Source organism: Podarcis tiliguerta (genome assembly GCF_965153285.1).
Source record: "Podarcis tiliguerta genome assembly, chromosome: Z".
NCBI classification, from domain to species: Eukaryota; Metazoa; Chordata; class Lepidosauria; order Squamata; family Lacertidae; genus Podarcis; species Podarcis tiliguerta.
In genome coordinates this window covers 24,995,605-25,019,954 of record NC_139553.1, presented here as the reverse complement: position 1 = coordinate 25,019,954, position 24,350 = coordinate 24,995,605, and the positions used below count along the sequence as shown (strand labels likewise).

General features: G+C 41.7%; 1 protein-coding gene across 1 annotated transcript in view; it reads right to left on the bottom strand.

Moving 5' to 3' along the window:
* Positions 1–24,350, bottom strand: part of AMMECR1 (AMMECR nuclear protein 1) — a 123,293-nt gene that overhangs the window by 66,497 nt on the left and 32,446 nt on the right. The gene's annotated exons all lie outside the window — the stretch shown is intronic.

Below are 24,350 nucleotides of genomic sequence, written 5' to 3'. Positions count from 1 at the left end.
TTCACAAGCCCTGAATCAGCTTCATACCTCCTACCAGGAAGTACAAAACCTCTTAAGAGCAACACAAGGCACCTAATGCAGTAGTCATCCAAGAATTGAAGTCAAGAAATTATATGAGTGGTGCTAGAAGACTGAAAAGAACAAGAAACCACATATCAATACACTTGAGCGAGCATTTAATCCGTTTGATTTTTTAGCTTCACATACTCACAAATTACTAGCATTTTATTTAGACAAATGAAAAGTTAGACTATTGTCTTGGTTCATTCTTAACTTTTAATGACAGACTAGTTGCCTTGGGTTGTTCCTCCTCTAAAACTTGTCGCCAAGTAGCAGCCGTTCCAACAGTCTGAGGAAGAGATGGGAAGAAGGATCACCTTACTGGCTCTGCTGATACACCCAATCCTTTTGGCTCCTCACCTCTCTGAAGTTTCAGAGCCATAGCAGTGTTGCGGCAAAAATGCACTGCAGTCCATTTCCATCAGATGCACAGAATCATAGAGTTGAGATGTTTCATGGGTCTTTTCCCTCCCTCCTTTTGAAGATGGGGCAACATCTGACCGCCTCCGGTCTGTAGGGACCTCACCTATTCTCCAAGAATTCTCAAAGATTATAGACCAGGGGTCAGCAACCTTTTTCAGCCGTGGGCCGGTCCAACATCCCTCAGACCATGTGATGGAACGGACTATTTTTTTTTGGGGGGGGGGGGATGAACGAATTCCTATGCCCCCAAAATAACTCAGAGATGCATTTTAAATAAAAGGACACATTCTACTCATGTAAAACATGCTGATTCCTGGACCGTCGGCAGGCTGGATTGAGAGTGCTGTTGCACCGCATCCAGCCCATGGGCCTTAGGTTGCCTACCCCTGTTATAAACAAAGGCTCTGAGATTACATCCTCAAGCTCCTTTAATTTTATTGGGTACAGCCTCTAATTCAAGTTACAGGGGTACCTCGAGTTACAAACACCTCAGGCTACAAACTTCGCTGACCTGGAACAGTTACTTTGAGTTGAGAACTTTGCCCCAGGATGAGAACGGAAATTGTATGCCAGCAGTGCAGTGGCAGCAAGAGGTCCCATTAGCGAAAGCACGCCTCTAGTTAAGAACAGGTTCAGGTTCAGAACGGACCTCCGGAAGAAATTAAGTTTGTAACTAGAGGTACCACTGTATTTGAAACATGAACTTGGAGACACTAAACAAAAGCGACTTCTGCAATTTAGTAAACATAAAACCACTACTTGAAAAAAAGTTAAATTTTATGTTTTTCAAAGAGATGCACAGTTTAAGTATCAAATACTAAACAAAGAAAGGGAGCTAAATCTTTAAATTATATTAACGTTATCTCAAATACACACAGGATGGGTAAATTTCAGTTTACTGGCTGAATAAGAGCTTACATGTTGAGGTGTCTGGAAATTCTCCCTCGGAAACTGGGAGCAGACCACACGGTTGCAGTCAATGGAAGAAATTTTCAAACGGGTGGGTCTCAAGGAATGGATTCAGTGGATCTGAACAAAGGATTTGTCCTAACCTTGGAATGTTGAAAACTTTCTAGAAAGAGAACCTTCAGCCCGCATTGCAAATCCATATCTGAGTAGGCTGTAGTTTTGGAATGAAGTAATAGGTATATTAGCATCAATATAGTCTTGTATAGCACCATGATCAACATAAGATTAGGAAGTATAAAAGAATAATGTTTTGTTATTAAGACAAGTGAAATAAGCACAACTCTTTTGTGAAAGCAATTCACCTTTTCTATGCTCCTAACATCTAATTTTTTAAACAAAAAACTCCCAAGATCTTTTCCAAGTATTTCTAGATGCCTGCTACCAAATGTCAATTTCAAATATAACTAATAAATGCTTCATGAAAGCTCTTTTGTCACAAAGGTCTTAGAATTCAGATTTTATTGCAAATGCTTTTCAAATGTCAAGCTTATACACAAATAACATAATGTAAGGGTAGCTGCTCTAAAGCTTGCATCTAAGTCTACTTTTGAAAAACCAAAATCATGAAAATGGTTGTTTCACAGAATCTGACTTCTAGACCCCTATACACTGCACACAACCTCTCTCCAACGTCAACATGGTTATTATTGTGCATGCAGTTTCAGAAACAGACTACATGAATAGTTTTATTCCCATGTACTATTGGTGTGCCATTGACAGACAGCCTCCTCCAGTTTTTCTTAGGCCATTTCTGAGCTCAAGGGTTCAATGAAGTGCCTGGTATCCTTTCTTAAAGGATGCTTGGTTGGTGCAAGAATACTGAATGGCACTCATGGATACCACATTTTTAAATCTTCCAGTCATTATTTCTGGATCTTCCACTAGTACCCTGGATGCTCAGAAAATGCATTTGTACAGATGATTCTAACAATGAGCTAGAAAAGCTATACGGTACAGCCAACGCATGTGAAAAACACACTGTGTCAAGGCAAGAGCTTAGCTCTCCAACACAAATGTGAGGAGGTGGCCAAGGCAAAGAGAAGCATCTCAGGAGCAAACAGCCAAGGAGGCTCAGGTACTGGGGGTGATTAGGTGTATGATTTAAGTTTCAGCTGGTGAACTAACTTAATTGAGAAGACCTAGCAAGAATAATCCATGCTCTGGTCACATCTAGGCTTGGCTACTGCAATCGTTCTACATGGCTTTGCCTTTAAAGAAAGCTTGGAAACTTCAGCTGTTTGAAAATGTGGCTGCCAGAGGGGGAAAGGCAGTCAGATCATGCAACTTCCTCATAATATCTGCTGCACTGGTTGTCAGTGTGTTTCTGAGCCAATTTTAAAATGCTGGTTTCAATCTTAAAAGCTTTGAATGGTTTGAAGGACTGCCTGCATCTATCAGCTACCTGACTATATCTTAACATTCAACAAGAAAGGCTCTCCTCAACTGCCTACCACCTAGATTGGTGAGTGTGAAAGAGACTGTCTACTCTGTGGTGGCCCCACAGCTCTAGAATTCATTCCTACTGACCATCAGGATGCTACTACACAACAGTCCTTTAGAAAGGTTTGGAAACTTTATTTGTTTCATGAATAATTTGTACATGAGTAGCATTTCTTTATGTGCTATGCAATGTAATGGAGAAATCAGGGGGAAATGTATTTAGATTTGGGGTTTGCTTGGATGCTGTACTACTGTTGGCTCATTTTGTGTAGGGGAGGGTGTTTTGTTGAAATTATGCTGCATGGTTCCTATTTTGTATTATTATTATGTGTTTTATTTTGACCACATTAAATCACCCTGAGAGAGTTCATAATTGGAAAATGCAGCATATACATATTTTAAAATAAATAAATCCTGTTGGGGAAGAGATGAATTCTAGAGTCACATCTCAATGACAGTGGACACATCACAGAGCTGGTTGCTACTGATTTCAAGCACAAGAGAATGCTTACACTTTGTATTAGCTGGCTAAAAATAAAGCAGTGGATGTCCTCATCCTTATTACTGCTTTCAGTTTAAGGATACACAAAGGATCCATCTGCTACTGAACATCTTTGACATTAATAGTACAGCCAATGCCAACACCAAGTCCTGGAAAAGACTGCAGCAAAATCATCATCATCATCTATTTTCATACTGTATTCATCATGCCGGTTTAAACATATTATTTTCCACTCACTTCAAGTTCTCCATCACTGTATCAGGAGCTTAGTCAAACCATCACAGACAAGATGCAGACAAGACCCCTAGATCAAATTAGGACAGCCTGTTCTGATGCAAACTGTGTACTGTATAGTGTTTTAGATAATCATTGTGTCACCATGACAGTTAAACACCTTGGATTATGTTATGTTTAAACAGCAGGGAGGAAAAAGGACCCTTTTGCTTAAAACTATAATGGGAGTTACAGCACATCTGGTCAAATCAGTGTAAGGATTAACTTTATCCTCAGTATGAAGAACACAGGAAGAAAAAACAAGGGTAAGCCTGGAAAGAGTCACTGAGAAAATGCGAATGAAGAAGTTAACATGGAAGCCAACAACAAAGTAAACTGGGAATACAAACTCAGCAACACATAAGTTATGGCTACTTCTGCCAGTGACAAACTCCAGTTTCCGAGAGCACAGCCGTTTTGTTGTTCAGCTGCCAGGGAAAAGTCAGAGTTTGCACAGATTTGTATGGTTTTCACTTTCTGACCCCAGCATATCACTCGACTGCACAGCACCAACTCTGTCACATCCACTGGCTCTTGTCTACACAATTTTAGCACAGCAGCTGAAAAAACAACATTCAGAGATTGTTGTTCCAAATTATCAGCCTCCTGTAATGTTCATTTTTTAATAGTCAGGTTTGTGAGGCCAACCACCTCTCTATAAAACCCATCTCCAATATTGTTTCACAGTGTTCTAGCACAGTGTTTCCCTCACGTCAACCCGGTGCGCCCACCAGATGTTGTCAAACCCCAATTCACTTTGGTCCCATCCAGCATGGGCAATGGCAGTAAGGCAATGCAAGGAGCAGTTGCCTTGTTCTCAGTATCTCTCAGTGAATTCTGGGTCACTTCTGAGAGGAGAAAAAGCCTCCCTCCCCACCAACCCCAGAGACAGGGATCTCCAGGGCAGATTTGCTTCCAATCTTTTTTGGTGCTCTTGACTTCCTCTTGTACAAGTGAAGAGACAAAGCTTGAAACTATAGTGGGAAATACTTAGGTATAGAGTTGGGAGGGGACCAAACCTGCCAGCCACCTTGACGGGTCACCAGTCACCACTGACAGGAACTGCTAAATGAAATGCATTTTATTTTATATAATTTTGCTTAAATTTTCTAATTTACATTTCAAAGTATTCATTTAAACAACCTTAAATCAATGACTTCCCTTCTTCTCTTTCCGTGGTTCATTTTGCACACCATACATCCCTGCATATTTTGCATGAACTAAACCATTCAGTAAACCATTGTTCTATCAATCAAAACTTATTTACACTGTTGAATTTATCTTAATGCTACTAGCATTTTAAATGATGTTGTCCTCACATCAGACATAAGGAAAAGGTTTGTGTTTGGAAGTAGAAAATGCTTATTTGTCCTTGCTGAGACCCTGAGCCTAAGTGGTGATGATATTAATTTTGGGGAAACCAGACCAGAAAAGCAGACCAGGTGCCAAGCCTTGCTCTACCTCAATGATAGAAAATATGGGGAACTGAAAAATAATTATACCTTTTTATTTACCCCCTGCCAAGGCCTGTACCTAGTTCATTTTTAAAAAGAACTCACAAAAGCTCAATTTTTACCTATTGTACTCCACTCTGCAATTAGAGGCCTGACACTTAACTCTACATGCCTTTTATTAAAGCAGGCAAAACCGAGGCATACGTCCAGTAGTACTTTTTACCCAAATCAAATTTCTATCCCTAATCCTTATTTACCTGACTAAATTCGAAATCTGGCACCATGGGTTTCCTCATGGGTGCTTTTGGAAAGTGCAAAATATCTGGGAACCAAATAATTCGTGTTCAGAACATTTCTACAGGAATCTGAATTATCAATATCACTCAATGCACCCTCCCCCAGCATGAAGATTACACCTCCTAAACTTTCCACATGATAATGAATGAGTTTCTGGATTGCAACATTTCAGCTTTGCTTTTTCAGAGCTGTCAGTTACCTACGGTTTGCCATTAATTTTAGCTGTGCTGTGAGTACGAGTGCCTTTTAAAAACATTTTAGATCTAGTGTGGAATCACTTAACAACAGAGAGGTGGGGTGGAAAGAGAAAAAGGAACAGGAAATATTGTGGAAAAATTCATCAGCACAGTTCAACCTACATCATCCCAGGATGGCTATGTTAGAGACAGATAAAAGCCAGTTATCTCTGGCTGCAGTCATATGCCTTAAACACAAAACCATATTCTCTAATCCAAGGCTTGCCTACCCCTTAGGCTTTAAATCTTCAATGGAGATTGCTCTGGGAAAGTCTCTCAAGGGAGGATTACACAGGCTAAAACTGACTAGTTTTAATTGAAGTTTAGAAATATATGACCAGTATAATACCTAAGATCTTAATCTCAGCCTTCAGTCTCCTGTGGAGGCCTCAGAGCACGATTAATATTGCTTGCATCACCTGTTTGGGTGTAACACAGGCAGTCGTCATAGAGACAATTAAATTGCAGCAGTGACATACATGGGAGATGGGTGCCTTGTGAGCAAGGTAGAAGCAGAGAACGGACTTGAAGAAGGAATGGCATTAATTATTTTCATAGATCAATTAAAAACCCTGCCTTTACATCTATTTTGTTTACACCAGCTCAGGGTTCCTTAAAATGGTGTTCAACACTTACAAAGCAAACTTCTATATCTAGCACTAATAATAAAATTCCAGACTAAAAGACAGCTCACAGCAGATACAAATATAAACATCATAGGATTAGTAAAAAGCCTTTCAGCTCAAACAAGCTCAAAGCCTGCCAAAAAAGGAGTATCTTAAATAGGTGCCAAAAGACCTTTGGACGGAAAACATGAGCCTCCCTAGGTAGGGAGTTCCACAACCATAGTATAATCACAGAGAAAACAACTGAGGCGGCAGGAAGAAAGAAGTGCCCCACCAACAAATCTTTATAATAAGACAGGATCATTAGGAATGAAATGGGACCTTTAGATATCCTGAACCTAAGTTGCTTAAAAAGGTCAAAAACCTTGAATTGTGTCCAAAAACAAACTCAAAGCCAGTAGCTGTTGAAGCAATGGGTTTGCACGCTCCTAAGAACCAGCTCCCTTTGCTGCTGCATTCTGGATCACTTGGAAGTTTCCAAATACTTCCAAGGCGGTGCAAAGGAAAGAGCACCGCCGTAATCTAGTCTCAGTGTAACTAACACACAACACCTGACCCCACTCCAGGAATAAGCTCAGTTGACACTCCAGCCTGTGGTGGCCAAGTGCATTTTCACTATCTCCTGAGTTCACAAGAAATTCATGCAGAGATCTTTCTCAGTCCTACTTAAGAGATCCTGGAGATTGAACCTGAGGCCTTCTGCATGCAAAGGAGATGCTCTGCAGTGGATTTTCTCCACTCTATTTCAGAGTGGTATCATATCTGCACTAACTAGCAAATAATTAATTTTGTGTGTGGCTATCAGTAAAATGCAACACAGAGCAATGAATTAGATAGCTAACCCTAGAGCAGCCGATTTGTCTGACACCAAGAGCCCTATGGGATGGAGGGCAGCAATTCATTTGTCCATTATCAAAATCAGCTTAATTAACACAATTCATATAAATTTGCGGGGCTCTAGGCCATAGCTCTTGCTCCTTTTCCACACTGCCACTACTACAATAATTAAAGTCACATTTTGAATATTTTGGTGCTGCTAATCAGTTAACCAAGATTCTAGTCAGACCTATTAAGATTCTGTAGTGAAGAACTGCAAATTAAGAGAGGCCACCAACAGATTTCTCCTCATTTGTTCCGAGAAATCTTGCTAATTCAAGGAAGCTTAAATTCCGCATTCATTCTGCAACCCTTTCAACAACTTGGTACGCCCCCTTCCTGGCTTTTAATACCAAGGTACATTCACCAATCTTTGTTTTGAAAGTGCAGGAATCCCCTGCTGAGTAGCACAGTGGCGTCTCTTAAGTATAGAGCATTTATGAAACATTTGAAGAAGGTGCCACACTTTAAAGCCTTACCCACTATGATGCAAATAGTTTAAATAAAAAAAAAAAAGAACAGCTCTGTAAAGCCTTTTAATATTTAGGCGGAGCATTCTAGAATAAATTAGAATAGAATAGAGAATAAAAAAGAACAGATGAGAATAAAGAATATATAAGGATAAATAATAAAGAGCCATAGATGTTGCTCATAAAACTAGCTACAGGTAAGTAGCTGTGTTGGTCTGCCGTAGTCGAAACAAGATAAAAAAATTCCTTCCAGTAGCACCTTAGAGACCAACTAAGTTTGTAATTGGTATGAGCTTTTGTGTGCATGCACACTTCTTCAGATATCTGAATATGAGGATCAGTGTGTTTGGTATCTGAAGAAGTGTGCATGCCCATGAAAGCTCATACCAATAACAAACTTAGTTGGTCTCTAAGGTGCTACTGGAAGGGATTTTTTTAGCTTATAAAACTGATAGGTAAACTCTCTTATTAGGGTGCCCTAAGTATATTGTAAACCACTTTCAGAGCCCTTACAGAACAGAAAGATTTATGAATTCAATTAGTGTATGGGGTGTTAAGAGAGCGATAGTACCTCTGGTGTGGAACACGTCAAGCTCCTTCTGCGATAGTTTGTCCACCTTTGGTCCCCACCCTGCACTCAGCTCTCACCTGTAGCTCTTAGAAACCAGGCGAGGGCAGCTGATGTGTCTCAAACCCTCTGTGAGTTAGGGACTTCCCCTGCAGGCAAAGACAGGCTCCAACAGATTGAGTGGACAAGACCAATAGTGGGTCAAGAAGGCAGTTTCTGCATGTGCTGTAGAGGGAACGGAAAAGCAGATTGGGCTCGTTAACCTGGGAAGGTAGCCCATCTGGGAGAAATAAATCTCTGATCCGAAACCTCTGCTGCCCGGTAATATATCTTCGGGAGAAGAAAGGGCTAATGAGTAAACACTACACAATTCTGGACTGGAGTACCTAAGATGGTTAGATGGGACCTTGTATGCCTCCTTCCAGCAACTCCTGCAGCTAAGCTGGAGCCAACTATATTTTTCCGTTTTGCTTTGGTCCACATCAGCGAGGCTGAGAGGGAGGTCTTGTCAACTGAGCAGCCTAGGACCTCCATATACACTGCCCAGTCTTGTGTACTGGGGAGGTCACTTTGGTGCTGCTAATGCAGCTGTTTGACTTCACCCCTGGAGGCATACTCCATTGTCTCTTGAGACAGACAGATGCCAGCAGCAGACTAAATAATACACATCTTCCACACTTAATGGATTCTGTGGGAATACTATGAAAAGGGACCAGATGAAAGGTGGCTGAACAGCCATGGTCAAATATCTAGGTATTCTTTAGTACAACACTGAAATACTACATTTCAACAACCCTCCAAACCAGGGCCTGGTGGATTATGAATGAGCCAAGGTGCCCTGGGCTTCCTCCTCCCTTCTCTTTTTTTATTTAATAATATTTATATACTGCTTAATCAACAAAAACCTCTAAGCAGTTTACATAACACATGTATTCCCCTATCAATTCCTGTATAATGCTCAACATACCTTGTTATGGTGGTGAACTATGCTTAGAGGCTGCCTTCCAAATCAGAATCAGAAATTGCTGGCTGAATTGGATTATCCGTTTTGGTATAGAGGAAAAGCCCTAACTATAACTTGCAGATTTTGACCTAATAGCAAAATTAATCAGGAGTATGCTACTCATAAACCTAAATCTCATTTCTGATCCTTGATTTAATGTACCATGTGAAATCAGACAAGGGGAAGTATTCATATTTGCATAAATTTCGTATTTGTCTGAACACACTTCTTCTACATGTTCTGAGGGAAAAGAAATATAAAACACACCAAACATGTTGACATACTCTAGATAAAAAGGGCAGCTGATTTTATTAGAGTCATGTTGGAAATTGGCTCCTAAAGAATACAATTCTATGAGAACAAAGAAATCCAAATTGGCAAAGGAAGTTTGTCAATACAACTAAAGTTCCTAGGAACAATTTTCAGGCGCGAGTCGAGACAAAAAGCCAGACACAGGAAAAGGAACACCCGGTGAACAGGCAAGTAAAGGTGGTAGCATGATAAATGAGCCATATCTCTTTGTACTAGGAAATGAAGTCATAACCAGATATGTATTTTACAAATTTAAAATTATTCATTTATTATTATTAATTTAAAGTTATCTTATGGCAATATACTTAAGATTATGATAAGAGTAATGCTTAAACACTTGTAAGAATACAGCCTAAACGTGCAAAAGATTGAGAGGCACTTACTATATGGCCTCACACTAGTAGAATGTCTATCCATTTGCTTAAACAGATGAAGATGACAAAGAAAACCTAATGGAATGTACTGCAGGGTACAGGGAGAGAACCTAAAGAGTTCAAACCACTCTTCAAGTTCAGTTTACACCCATGCCACATTCAACTTCTTATAACTGAGGCCTCCAACTCATAAATGTTTTGCTAAAGTTAGGCTATTCATGTCCCAACATCAAAAGCTGAAGTTACGTTGAGCCACCTAGACAGGTTGTGGATGTTTTACACAGCTTGGTATTCCTTTTTTAATAATCAGTTTGCCATCTCTGCACCATGCCTTGATACATCTGAGCATTACATCTGAGCCAAGTTACAGGGAACAAGGCAGAGGGCCTTCTCTGTAGTGGCACCAGCCCTGTGGAACGCCCTCCCACCAGATGTCAAAGAGAAATACAACTACCAGACTTTTAGAAGACATCTGAAGGCAGCCCTGTTAAGGGAAGCTTTTAATGTTTGACGGACTATTGTATTTTAATATTCTGTTGGAAGCCACCCAGAGTGGCTGGGGAAACCCAGCCATGTGGGCGGGGTATAAATAATAAATTATTATTATTACCATTTAAATGCTAATCTGCAAAAGCTTTAAAACAATGTACTGGTCTGACCAGGTGTTGTTGTTTTTTAGTGATTTGTTTGTTTTCACTTTCAGTTGCACAGTAGTACCTCGGGTTACATACGCTTCAGGTTACATATGCTTCAGGTTACAGACTCCGCTAACCCAGAAATAATATCTTGGGTTAAGAACTTTGCTTCAGGATGAGAACAGAAATCGTGCTCTGGTGGCGCAGCGGCAGCAGGAGGCCCCATTAGCTAAAGTGGTACCTGAGGTTAAGAACAGTTTCAGGTTAGGTTAAGAACGGACCTCCGGAACAAATTAAGTACATAACCAGAGGTACCACTGTATTTTATTGTAATAAAATTTAGATGCTGCTTTTCCAAAAGCCTTTGTCAAGATTGGTATACCAAAAAGTAAATATAAAAAAACCCTAATATTTCCTTATTGTCTGATGAATGCCTAAAAATACTCCAGCTTTTTCCACTGGCTTATAGAAGCTTAATATTACAAAAGTTGTGAAAAAGTGAACACACCTCCTACACACCCTCATGGATAATGCATCCCAACAGAAAGGGATCTGAAATAAGGCCTTGCCTTTAGACCCTAAATGGGAAAAGCCAGTGTGGTGTAGTGGTTAAGAGCGGTAGTCTCGTAATCTGGGGATCCGGGTTCGCGTCTCCGCTCCTCCACATGCAGCTGCTGGGTGACCTTGGGCCAGTCACACTTCCTTGAAGTCTCTCAGCCCCACTCACCCCACAGAGTGTTTGTTGTGGGGGAGGAAGGGAAAGGAGAATGTTAGCCGCTTTGAGACTCCTTAAAGGGAGTGAAAGGCGGGATATCAAATCCAAACTCTTCTTCTTCTTCTTCTTAACAAGAAGGCATTCTAGCAGATAGAGCAGCTCTCAGCTGTTAAATGCTTTAGACAGCCAATGACAAAGACTTTGAAGCAAACCTGTAAGCTAATAGAAAGCCAATGAAACTACAACCAAACATTTGTAAAAGGATGCTATATTTTACACCAGTTTGAAGCTTTTCAAATGTCTTAAGAAGGCAGTGTTATGTAGACTGTTTTGCAGAAGTCAAGTCACAAGGGTTTCATTGCATGATGAATGGCTGGTAATCGCCTATTATCTAGGTGTGTTTGGGGGGGTGCTGTTTACCTTTAAGATGGCAGTATAAAAAAAAACACTGGGACTACAACTACCTCTTGATCATCCATGAGCAAAGAAAAGCTGAGTTGAAAAACATCCTCCAGCTGAGAGCCTAGCTCTTTAAACGGAATATGTTCTTCAAAGATCTTACTGTATATCCTGCCATTTTCACTTTACAGTGGTACCTCAGGTTAATTCATTCCGGAGGTCCGTACTTAACCTGGAACTGTTCTTAACCTGAAGCACCACTTTAGCTAATGGGGCCTCCTGCTGCTGCCGCGCCGCTGGAGCATGATTTCTGTTCTCATCCTGAAGCATAGTTCTTAACCTGAAGCACTATTTATGGGTTAGCGTAGTCTGTAACCTGAAGCGTATGTAACCTGAGGTACCACTGTATTTGTATTAAGCATCATGTACTGATGTACATTAGCACTCATCCAATCCAATGCAGCCTATAGACATTGATTCAAGGAAGAGACAATTGCTCCTGGATCCAAATTAAAAATCTAATGTTATTTTATAGGCACCTCTCTCAAAATTTCCAAACAAACCCAGTGTGATGGCCTGGGAATCTGATTCAGAGGCTGAACCAGAGGAATCCCAGCTTGCACAGGAGTCCCCACCTCCAGGGCCGGCTGAGCCGGGGCAGGGCCTTGAATCTAAAGCACCTGCACCTGTGCCAGATCCTCAGGAGCAGACACCAGATGAATCCACTCTGGCTCCAGAGGTGATTGAGGGTCCATTGCCTACAGGTGCACCTCTCCCAGCCCTGTCAGGGGAAGGTGAGTTTCCCCCTGGGTCCAGTAACCCTCCAGCCTCTCCTGAGCTGCAGAGGCTCAGGGCAGAGAGGCGGAGGGAACTGGGTTCTCTAAGGAGGAGTGTTCACCTTAAGGCCAGGAGAGGCGGGTCACCTGTGGGCCGGGACCGCCCCTGGCCTCAGAGAAGATAAAGGCCAGTCAGCCCGGTCCCAGGTTGCGGGAGCAACGTCGTTGGAAACCTGCTTCTGCCAGCACCCAGACCTGTTCTTCCAGAGTTCCTGACCACGCCCGGCTTCTTGCTTCGGAACCCGCTTCGCCCTTTGTGGACTGTCTCCAGACCCTTGACCCAGGACCGGACTCTGACCACGCCTCATGGTAACCTCCCCCCGAGACCAGCACACCCAGTCAAGGTAGATATTCAGCAAAGAATAAAAGTTTATGGAATTTCACAAATTGCTTCCTATGAGGTAGAAAATAAGTTACAGAAAACACCTCCAAATTCTCCCAAGACCTACAGGTGAAATAGTTACATTTACTGTCTTTCAAGACCACAAACACCAACAGGGTCTCAATTATTGGCCAATAATTTCCAAAATCTTGTAGATCAAATAATGGCTTTTCAGTGACATCTGTACCTCTGCCTATTTAAAGGTGGCCAACATACTACATTTGGCTAGTGAAGAGTTAATAACACAGCCATTACTGAAAGTGCAAACTTTTCCACACCAGCCATGTCGCCAATATCCAACAAGCAAGTGGGTGTGTGGATTGTTGACCAATCTTCGGGGAACAACAGCTAAAACCTACCTAACCAAATGTGAGTGAACAGGGCATTAAACACTGCAGGTCTAGAATCTCCATGTCAGCAGCAGCCAAGTCAGACCTAACACAGGCAATTTCATCTTCAAAGTGCCTGGCAAAAATGTCACAGCAAGCTGATGAGGCATCTGTAAATGAAGAAGCAGGAGATTGTAAAGGTTCTCTCATTGCCTTAAAGAGCCCCACTAGACGGCCCTGAGCTGGCACTGATGGTGAAGTAAGCCTTCATCACTGTTTCATAACCAGAGAATAGTCCTTTAAATAGACTCTATGATGCAAGTTTAATCAGATTCAACATAAATTTGCTGGATTTAAAATATATTTGAGCTATTCTAAACTTTAAGGAGCATCAAATTGGTTCCCATGAAACCAAACTGAAGTTACTTGAGACCTAATATTCATGTGCAAGCAAAATTATTTATTTTTCATCAAAACATTAAGCACTGAAAACTCCTAACTGTGGCATTCCAGGGAGTGATCTCTAAATAGCTTAATGAAGGGAGTTCCATGGGTAATATATTCTTAGAGTAGTCACAAACTAACCTGTGGGTGGAATTAATTTCTGACACATTAATTAAATGCAAAGCTGAAACTCGATATTCTTCAGCTGATGCATCTGACAGTGGGCTTTGGCCCACAAAAGCTTATGCTACAACAAATCTGTTAGTTTTGAAGGTGCCACAAAACTCTTGTTTTCCTTGCAACAGAGAAATATAGCTAAACATGTGGAATTAAACACACTTTTGAGGATTTTCATGGAGTCACAGATTTTCCTTAGGTATATGTGCACAGTTTATTTACTCCAGAAGAAAACCTAAGAAATTACACCCACACAAAAACTATTGGGACGAAAACCCTTATTAAAATAAAATGACAACTCAGGGGAGAGGGAGAAAATGGCAAGATCAAGTATTATCACAAAAGTGGGCCTGTGCAAGAGTCTCTTTCTTCTATTTTCTTTGCAATCTTTAATTCACAAAAACAGGTGGACGATAGACCTTCTGCAATGAAACCATGTAATCAAAATTTTAAACACATATGTAGCTTTAGAGATAATTAGCTGGAGTTTGGGGGAAATTAAGAGGCTCTACAAACACTGGCGCTTACAAAGGTTAAGAAGCACATAGGGGTCTATTTAAATTCAATACTATGTGCACATTTGCACAGGCAAGGATGCTTGTTAAGGGGCTGAAAGGCAGTAGGAGGCAGAATCTTAGCATTCTTCAAACCCCAGAGAAATCCACCCAGAGAGCAGCTATTTCCTATTGAAGATACCAGTCCAGATCCTGAGGAGGGGCACTTTCAGGAGATGCTGCTGGAAAGTGGGAGCTGAAAAGCGACCATTTGTTTGAGTAGTTAGTGGTGTGCAGCACTCTGAATCTCAAATAGTACATGTTAAATTACGAGATTTGAGAGTTTTTTAATAGTCAAAGCGTATATACATTTTATGAAATGAAATACATACAGTGGTGCCCCGCAAGACGAATGCCTCGCAAGACGGAAAACCCACTAGACGAAAGGGTTTTCCGTTTTTCAATGCGCTTCGCAGGACGAATTTCTTTATGGGGTTGCTTCGCAAGACGAAAATGTCTTGCGATTCTTGCGATTTTTTTTCGCTCCCCAACCCCTTTTTCTAAGGCACTAAGCTGCTAATAGCCTTTTAGCAGCTAATCCGCTAATCCCTTAAGCCTTTAATAGCCGCTAATAGCCGCTAAACCGCTAATAGTGCTAATCCGCTAATCGGGTTGCTTCGCAAGACGAAAAAACCGCTAGACGAAGAGACTCGCGGTACGGATTCTTTTCGTCTTGCGAGGCACCACTGTACTAGACTGTACTTGAAAGCCAAATCCTTCCCCAAGTGTAGTAAGAGAGACATAGCTCCATAGCAGAGCACATGCTTTGAATGCAGAAGGCCCCGTGTTCCATCCATGGAATCCGTTACAATGCTTCTCAAACTGGCGTCTCGAGCTGTTTTTTGGACTACAACTCCCATCCATCCCTAACCACTGGTCCTGTTAGCTAGGGATGATAGGAGTTGTAATCCAACAACAGCTTAAGTCCCAAGTTTGGGAAACATTGTGCTATGATGTGAGGTAGCAGGTCTGAGAGAGACCTTTGCCAAGGACCTTGTAAAACCATTGCTATTTTGACTAGACAATACTGAGATGGGCGAGTGGTCTAAGAAGGAGCCTCCTCAAGTATCCTGCACTCATCACGCTACTGACAATGGCCTAGTTTCAGAGTTAACGGTGAACAGAGAAAACGCTCCCATTTGCTCCTCCCCTAGAGCAAGAGAATCAAACCATGATCCCTGGCTTAGCTTTACAGCTGAACAGAGGATTGTGGCTTGTTTTTATCAAAAATTTGCTTCAAATTATGTTTTGTTTGGAGTGAAACAAACCACGATCCTTTGGCTTAAAGGGCCAAACCAGGAAGAGGAGGAGTTTGGATTTGATATCCCGCTTTATCACTACCCTAAGGAGTCTCAAAGCGGCTAAGATTCTCCTTTCCCTTCCTCCCTCCCTCACAACACACACTCTGTGAGGTGAGTGAGGCTGAGAGAATTCAAAGACTAGCCCAAGGTCACCCAGCAGCAGCATGTGGAGGAGTGGGGACGCGAACCCGGTTCACCAGATTATGAGTCCACTGCTCTTAACCACTACACCACACTGGCTTGTTGCTTCCACTAGCAAAGGAGCAAAGCAGAAGCTATTTGAATGCTCACAGTAAGGCATTAAAATATGGTCCACCATGACACGACATGACTGCCAGGGAAAAAACAGTAAGAAGAAACAGCCATGAGTAAGAACACAAAGGCACCAAACTTAGAACGGGATAAGGTGTTCTTGCACTTGGAAAGGCTACTGTTTCTGGTCCCTACCAAGAGCTGTCTTCAGAATAAATCAAGGGGCCTCCAGGAAACACAGGAAGTCAGAGACTGGTGCTATGCAGCATTCAAGCTATTCACCACAGCTCTTAACCACAGGTACAAGAGCGGCACTAAAATTAAGTTAAGTGGCCAGTTTGGCATTCTGTCATTTCAAGCCTAAAAATCTATTGATCAAACAATCAAGACAATTTGTCTTGTCAGTATGGAAGCTGGCACAGAAAATCTACCTGGTGAGGGGTATAGACTGAACAAATTTTAGAACATCTGATAAAAAATGACTAAGTTCTCGCAGTTTAATAGCTTGCTTTGAACCAGTGTCTTTATTCTGTTTGTGTTTTCGTATTCACTGAAAACACAGTTGAAGCTTAATCTTTTGGCAGTTCAGATTATTTTAACAATTCAAAATTTTTGTGAAGGTGTGCCTTCTGCTAGTCTGGTGAAAATCCATTCAGTGTTCCCAAAATTGTGTGTTTTCAAAGTGCCTGTTTTAATGAGCCATGTAAGCACATAACTAAGGCCAAGTATGACAACACAGCTCTGTTTGGCAGACTGAAGCTTCCCTGGTGGTGCTTTCTTCCCAGGGGTCAACAATTTCATTCAGCACTCCAAGGGCTCACACAACCTCTAGCAAGCATGAGAAGGTCTAGGCTTCTTCTCAGGGCAAGGCGGGGGGATTCCCACTCCCTCCCCAGCCACAAAGATCAGAGGGAGCCTGGGATTTACTTTGGCTCTATGCCCACTAGGAGTTCGGACTACCAAGTACAAAGCCTCAGCCTTCCCCTTTCAGCTCTAAGTTGGAGCAGGAAGGCAGATTTGGGTCAGCTTGTGCTTTTGGGTACTCCAAAAGACCAGCAAACGACAAAGCCAAAGCAAGCCTTGCCTCTATCCCACCAAGCTGGATGAAGGGTGTAGATAGAGACCAGAGTGGGAGGCTGATAACGGACTACATAGAATCCCCTACATAGAATCCTCCAAAGTTGAAATTGGAGAAGAGAGCAAAGAATTGTCCCCCAACTTTGCACTGTGTTTCAGAAACACTGGGCAAGGTCAGCAACAAGCCTCCACCTAGCATTACTGGTTGCACAATGGATGTGTTGGTTAATATGGCATTACAGGTGAAGTCAAAATCATTAGCTGGCTTGGAGCAGAGAGAGCATTTTATATATATATATATATATATATATATATACATATACATACACACACACACACACACACTGATTCAATGGGGAGCTACAACCATAGCAACTATGGACTATAGAATGGTAGATGATTTCTTGGTGACACAAAGGAATTTTTTAAAAAGCATAGTGGCAGAGAAGGATACACTGAGCAACTATGGAACAAGCTTATGGCGAGCAGGCAAGGTATTTAGTGAACTTTGTTATACTATTATAGAGGGGGAAATCTTGTCAGTAGAAATGGTGGATTTATTCAGAAAACTATACTGGCAGAATAGAGACTGTGAAAGGAAAACTCACTACTGTTTGTAACTCATTTTATTTTAGGCACTTTTGCCCCAGTTTTCAAACATGATTTATGAAATCATGAAAAATGATTTAAATCACTAGTCAGTAAGACTTGATTTAAATCAATTTTTTTTTACAGAAAGGCATTGTTGCTGGTATAATCTTAATACAGTGGTACCCCGCAAGACGAATGCCTCGGAAGACGAAAAACTCGCTAGACGAAAGGGTTTTTCGTTTTCTGAGGTGCTTCGCAAGACGGATTTTCCTAAGGGCTTGCTTTGCTAGACGAAACGGCCCTGCCTCTCGTGTCATGGCGACGGTCACTGCACGCACGCACGCTCACTTCCCCGCTCCTCCGGCTCCCTCCCACCTTCCTGCTGACGGCTCCTCCGGCTCCCTCCCACCTTCCAGCTGACGGTTAGTGCCTCACGCCGCTGCCCACCCCCCTCGTGCGCTCCCCTCAGAGAGCCGTTGCCGCCAGCGCCTCTCTCTCCCTGGAGTCGCGCTCCTGAGCCCCGCCGCCCTCCAGCAGCCGCGTCGCACGGTGGCCACAACGCGCGGGTGAGTCTGAGGTACCGGCTGCGGCAGCTGTCCTGCTTCTCCCCGCCCCTCCCCGCCGTTGTTAGTGTTTAAATGCAGTGGTGTTTTGCAAGATGAAAAAACTCACACAACGAAAAAACTCGCGGAACGAATTAATTTTGTCTTGCGAGGCACCACTGTACAACCAGATGAAATTTTCAGAGGAGTTTTTACAGTTATATCAAAAAGTAATGATTTGGTTATACTATTAGAAATACATAAGACAGATAATTATGAAATTATTGTGAGGTTTAATAAGTTAACTGTTTATATTTGGACAACTTTTCTCCTGTACTTTATTGGAAGCAGAAAAACAATCATTTCCTTAATAACAATTTAAACAATTTATTTAACTAAAACAATAACATTATAGCATATGTCTCCATGTTTGTTAACTGACGTGGTTAAACATTTTTTTGAGCATACATGAAACACCTAAAACAAATCCTTATTTCCTGGTGGCCTTTGGAATATAATGTAACTTAAACAGAAAACTATCTTTACAAAGATTTTTTCCTCCAAAAGCATTTTATTTTAAAAATCCAATTTAAATTTTTAAAAAAATCCTTTTAAAAAAATCATTGTTTTTTATCGACCCTGCACACACACACACACGTGAGAGGGGAGAAGGGAGGGAGGGAGAACCAAAATCACCTAGTGAGTTTCATGGCTGAGTGAGGATTTGAATCTGGGCTTCCTCAGTCTAGTCTGACACCAATGTTACAAACTGAGATAAACCTAGGTTATGGAAGCAACAACGGAATGCCTAGGCACGCTCTTTTATAACAAGAATACAAAGCTGAAAATGAATGAACTGCAGCTAAAATATCTTTCATTTTTCACATGGTCTGGTCCTTCCCCTGCCCTCCCCCCTAATATTCTTAAGAGGGTCTCTTCTCCAGTCTTCAGAGAGTAGCTGGAAGTGGGGAGGCAGAAAAAGGTCCTCCTTTCCTTCCACTCTACAGTAGTTTTAATCTGAAATCTTAGGAGCAGTACTGCGCCAAGCTCAGAAACTGCTTGCAATAATGAATTCCCTATCGCAAAATGGGCCTAGAACAATAGAAGTTTTGAACACTGTCTGGCACTAACCACTGCACAAGCCTGCCTATGCAACGGATCTAAGAAATAAAGTAATTCTTAGCAAGAATGACATAATGGTGGGCTTTAATGATCCACAATCAATCACGAGTAGCTCAGATTACATTCAGAAGAGGAGCATATGTTTTGTTTAGGAATCACTGAAGAGTTAGGGATGCAGAAATCACTGGAGGAAGCTAGAAGGCTTAGATAAGAGACTTACTGGCCAGCCAACAAGTCAGCACATGGAATAAGGAGGCTGGGCATGATGCAGCACAGTAAGCTGCCTTATGCCAAGCCACAGCACTGATCCCTTTAGCTGCGTATTACCTACACCACTGCTGTTCAGTGGTGGGTTGCAACCTGATCCAAGACGGGTCACAACAGGAGCACTACTAGCATGCAAAAATATTAAGAAATGGGTCCCCCAATGCATGTGTGGATTAAAAGTGGGTCCTGGACATGGTGGATAAAAATCAATGATTATTTTTTTAAAAATCAGATTTTTAAAAATTTAAATCAGATTTTTTTTTATTTGAATTGCATTTTTTAATTTAAATTGGATTTTTAAAATAAAATGCTTTGGAGGAAAAATCTTTCTAAAGATAGTTTTCTATTTAAGTTACATTATAGTCCAAAGGATATTCATCAGGAAATAAAGATTTTATTTATTAAATTTGTATACCACCCTTAAATTTGTATACCACCCTTCATCCACAAATCTCAGGGAGGTTTGCAATATAAAACACTTTTGTTTTCTATATCTTGAATCTGTCACCCTTATAGCTTCATTAGATGACCCTGGGTTTTTGTAGTATGAGAGGGAGAGAAAAAATTCTGCCAACTTTTTCAACACAATATTTTATATATATGATCCCTATTACCCTATTTCATTCTAAACAAAAAAGTCACTACTCTTATAGGGAAGTTACTCCAGCCCACTTACCATTTTGGATGCCCCTTTCCTGCTTTACAGCAACCAAAGCTGTAGCCGCTGTGAGGTAACTGCTCTCTCACCATAGATCTGTAGACAGGAGTCTTTCCCAACCCTACTTAGAGATGCCTAGAATTGAACATCAAGCATTCACATGGCCAAGGACCTACAGGTCTTCCCCAAGATGTATTTGCTGAATAATAAGGTATTCGCTGTTGCAGACAGTGAATGAGTACAATAGTGCAGCAATACACATCAGCAGCAACCCTAGTAGGGTGCATGTCACTACTAAAATGCAGTATGTGCATTTTAATTTGTCATACAGCTTGCAGGGTATGGAATTTTCACCATTCCTAGTCCAGAAGAGGCTGAGGAGGAGTAAAGGAATGGGAGATTCAGGAAGCTGAAGAAGCATGAAGACCACCAAAAGGCATAAACTGTTTCTTGTATTTATATGTTTTTGAAAGAGGAAGCATTTTTGGCAGGGATGCATATTCTCTCTCCCTCTCTTTGTTCCTCTCCCACAGCTTAAAATATTACTCATCAACGTCCTTGGCTTCTGACATTTTAGCAGGCATTGGTCACATATTTCAAAGCCTACCTTAGCAGACAAAAGGGAGTAGAAACTCTCATGAGAATTCAGAATTCCAGGAAGCTGAATTCTATGTGCAGCACATCACGCTTAACTCTCATGGAATAGCAGCATAGGTACTGCCCTGGTAACTGTGGAGGCTCAATGCACAGGAAGAATTTTGGTGAAACTGAAGCCCGGACAGCTTGAGAAAGACAGCAGTCATGTGGTAAGCCAACAACTACAGTTGTTCGGATGTCCAGAGAAATGGAGGGCACAGTTACACTTGGCTTTCCATCTGGCCAGAGTGTAAACCAGCTGTCTCTCATGTTACAAGCTGCCATGGGGAACAGTGTACATTGGAAACCACATGGAAACTGGCCATCTGTTTCAACCCACAGTTGCAGGAGGGATAACCAGAGATTACAACTTCACCAGTGGCCACTAGTGAAGTGATGCATCTATAGGACCTAGAAACTGTACAGCAACTGAATGATGACAAGAGGGGAAAGGAATTTTCAGTTCACTGAACACATGAATACAATACAGCGGCATTTCTGCATAGCATAATGGGAGGATCAACCTGAAGTGAAGGCTGAAAGCAAGATAAGACAGCATTCTGTAAGTGGGACAAGTGGGAGCTGCAACAAAATGTGGCTGTGTATCCTCATCTCCTGGAAGAAGTTCAGATTTCCTGTCAATCAGGCAGCCATGCCCTCCTCCAGGATACTTGCTCCGCCGCCACCCTTCATTTTTCTATTCCAAGCAACATTCAGCATTCCATAGCTACTAAGTATGCTCAGTCTAAACTGATCTGTTGGGGAGTGGCACTGCTTTTTAATCTAGTTAGGTTTTCAGTTTGTTTTTTAATTGTACTTCTTTAAATCTCAACATTCCACAAATCTCTCATTCCTCCGTTTGGGCTGCATTGTTATCGCACTCACCATCTGAGTTTGGTGTTGGAGAGAGTATTCTAACACAGGTGGCTTAGAAGTACTTTGTAACATAGGGATAAGGTAAACTAGCTATGAGGCAAGCAATTCATAGAAAAGAAAATAAGGTTCCTGACTGAACAGAAAGTGTTGTGTGAGGGGTGTTGTGTATATAGGGGCAATGTGTATGACAGCTGTACAGCATTTTTCTATGCCACACAAAGCTCATAATCCTGTGTGCTATGTCAATCAATCAATCAATCAATCAAGAACAATTGCTACCTCCCAAGCTTCCTTATTTTTGTTCAGTAACCTGGATTAGAATCCCCAGTTCACCCATAACAGCACATTGAAAAACTAAGTAAAATATACTTTCTTATCCTTTTACGTACCTATTTGTAGGACGGTCATACAAAGGATAACTAATGTGGTTATGTCATGGCAAATGTGCATCTTTAAGTTAAGAGGTTATGGGAACTCATAACTTAACTCTGATACAGCAAAGAGAAAATTAATTCAATGGTCTAATGCCACACTGAACAGAATACAGAGACAGATATGAGATATTTAGGTTTAGCTTTGTGTTTTGCTATGCAGATTTCTGGCTTCAGAGGCAAAAAGATCAATCTCCATATCAAAAAATATTCTGATAAATATACAAAGTTCACAATATATGTGTTGAAGAGTTTGGTGAAGCACACAGTAGATTCTATGCAAAGCAGCAAACAGTGCTTATTATTATTGCAATGGTTTCCTATATAGCAAATTTATTTGAATAAATTATCAATATACTGTACATGGTTATGGATATACACTGCATTCAACTCCTTACTTAGCCACCAAGCTCTCCCTGAAGTGGTCTGGGTCACTCCTGGTCTAACCATTTACAGGCACTTCTCACAATCCCCTTTACACAAATGCAAAACCACACACACACACACACACACACACACACTGCTTCAGGCTCAGCCCTTTACAACCACTTCACACAAATAAATCCAAACATACACATAATGCAAAGCACTACAACCAACCACTACATACAGGTTGTTGTTCCCTCTTGCCCCTACACCCCCATTTCCCAGACCTACTGGCTTTTGCAAGCTTCCTGAGGCTTAAATCCTACACCTGAGAGTAAGTCCCATTGAACTCGATGAGCCTTAATTCTGAGCAGGCTAGTACTGTATAAGATTGTGCTGTCAGTCTGGCAGCAGATGATCATTCAACTGAGAAGCTTCACCCGGCACAACCTAGCCCTGAATGTGTGTTGAATGTGTGACTTGCCCGTACTTAAATGATGGATTGAAATTGAAATTTTAAAACCTCACATTTTTATGGATACACAACAGATTTTCACCAAACCAGGAAGGAGAAGACCTCTGCAATTTCCTTGAATTTTTGAGTGTATCTAAACCAGCAAAAGGGAAAAACAGAAGGTATATTTTAGATGTGCAAATAATTGTCACAAAGTGGATAAATTTGCACTTATTAGGGGAATCTTTAAACAACTGCTGTATCTCAGTAATTTCTTATCAGCTTTTATTTTTAATGTGGTCAATTTATAGTGTGCTTAGCATGAAGATTTTCTGTGTTAACCTTTAGATAATTTGGACAAATAGTCTTGATTTTATTAGGATTACAGTGGCAGGACTTTACAATAGCAGAATGCCATTTGATCTTTCCACCTTAACTATATGCAACAATGTTTCTGCAATATAGAGTGGTGAAGATCCTTACTAGCAAAACCTGCAATACAGGTTCAAACATGTTGTAGGGATGCTAGTTGCTATGTGAGGATGCATAGCTTGGGTAGTTGGGCTCCTCCATTCAGGAAGATGGTGTTCTACCTTTTTTGGACAGGGCTGTACTCCTCATAAGAAAGAAGTCTGCAGTCTAAGAATGTTCCTGGATCCCGCTGCCACTGGGAGCCCAAGTGGCCTCTGTGGCATAAAATATATTCTATCAGCTGCAACATCTCTTGGACATATTTAGCCTCAGTATATTGGCTTCCTGGGACACGGGTGGTGCTGTGGGTGGTGCCACAGAGCCTAGGACTTGCCGATCAGAAGGTCGGCGGTTCGAATCCCCACAACGGGGTGAGCTCCCATTGCTCGGTCCCAGCTCCTGCCAACCTAGCAGTTTGAAAGCACGTCAAAGTGCAAGTAGATAAATAGGTACTGCTCTGGCGGGAAGGTAAACGGTGTTTCCGTGCACTGCTCTGGTTCGCCAGAAGCGGCTTAGTCATGCTGGCCACATGACCCGGAAGCGGTACGCTGGCTCCCTCGGCCAAGAAAACAAGATGAGCACTGCAACCCCAGAGTCGGCCACGACTGGACCTCATGGTCAGGGGTCCCTTTACCTCTACCTTATATTGGTTTCCTAGAAGAGCATGACTATCTACAATGAGTTCTCTTCTGGGTTCCTTCCCAGTCTGAGCAGTAATCTGAGAGATAGCCTTCTCAGTGCTGGTACCGTCAGTAGAATTCCCTTCCCTGAAGCCTACACTGCCAATCTATTTTTTAACTACTATCTTTGATTTAGGCACTATCTCTTGGAGTAACTCAGTGGTAACCAAACACAGTGTCTACTAGATATTTTGGACTACAACTCCCATCAGCCCCAGCCAGAATTGCCAGAGGTCAAAAACACCTGGAAGGCACATTGGCTATCCCTGACC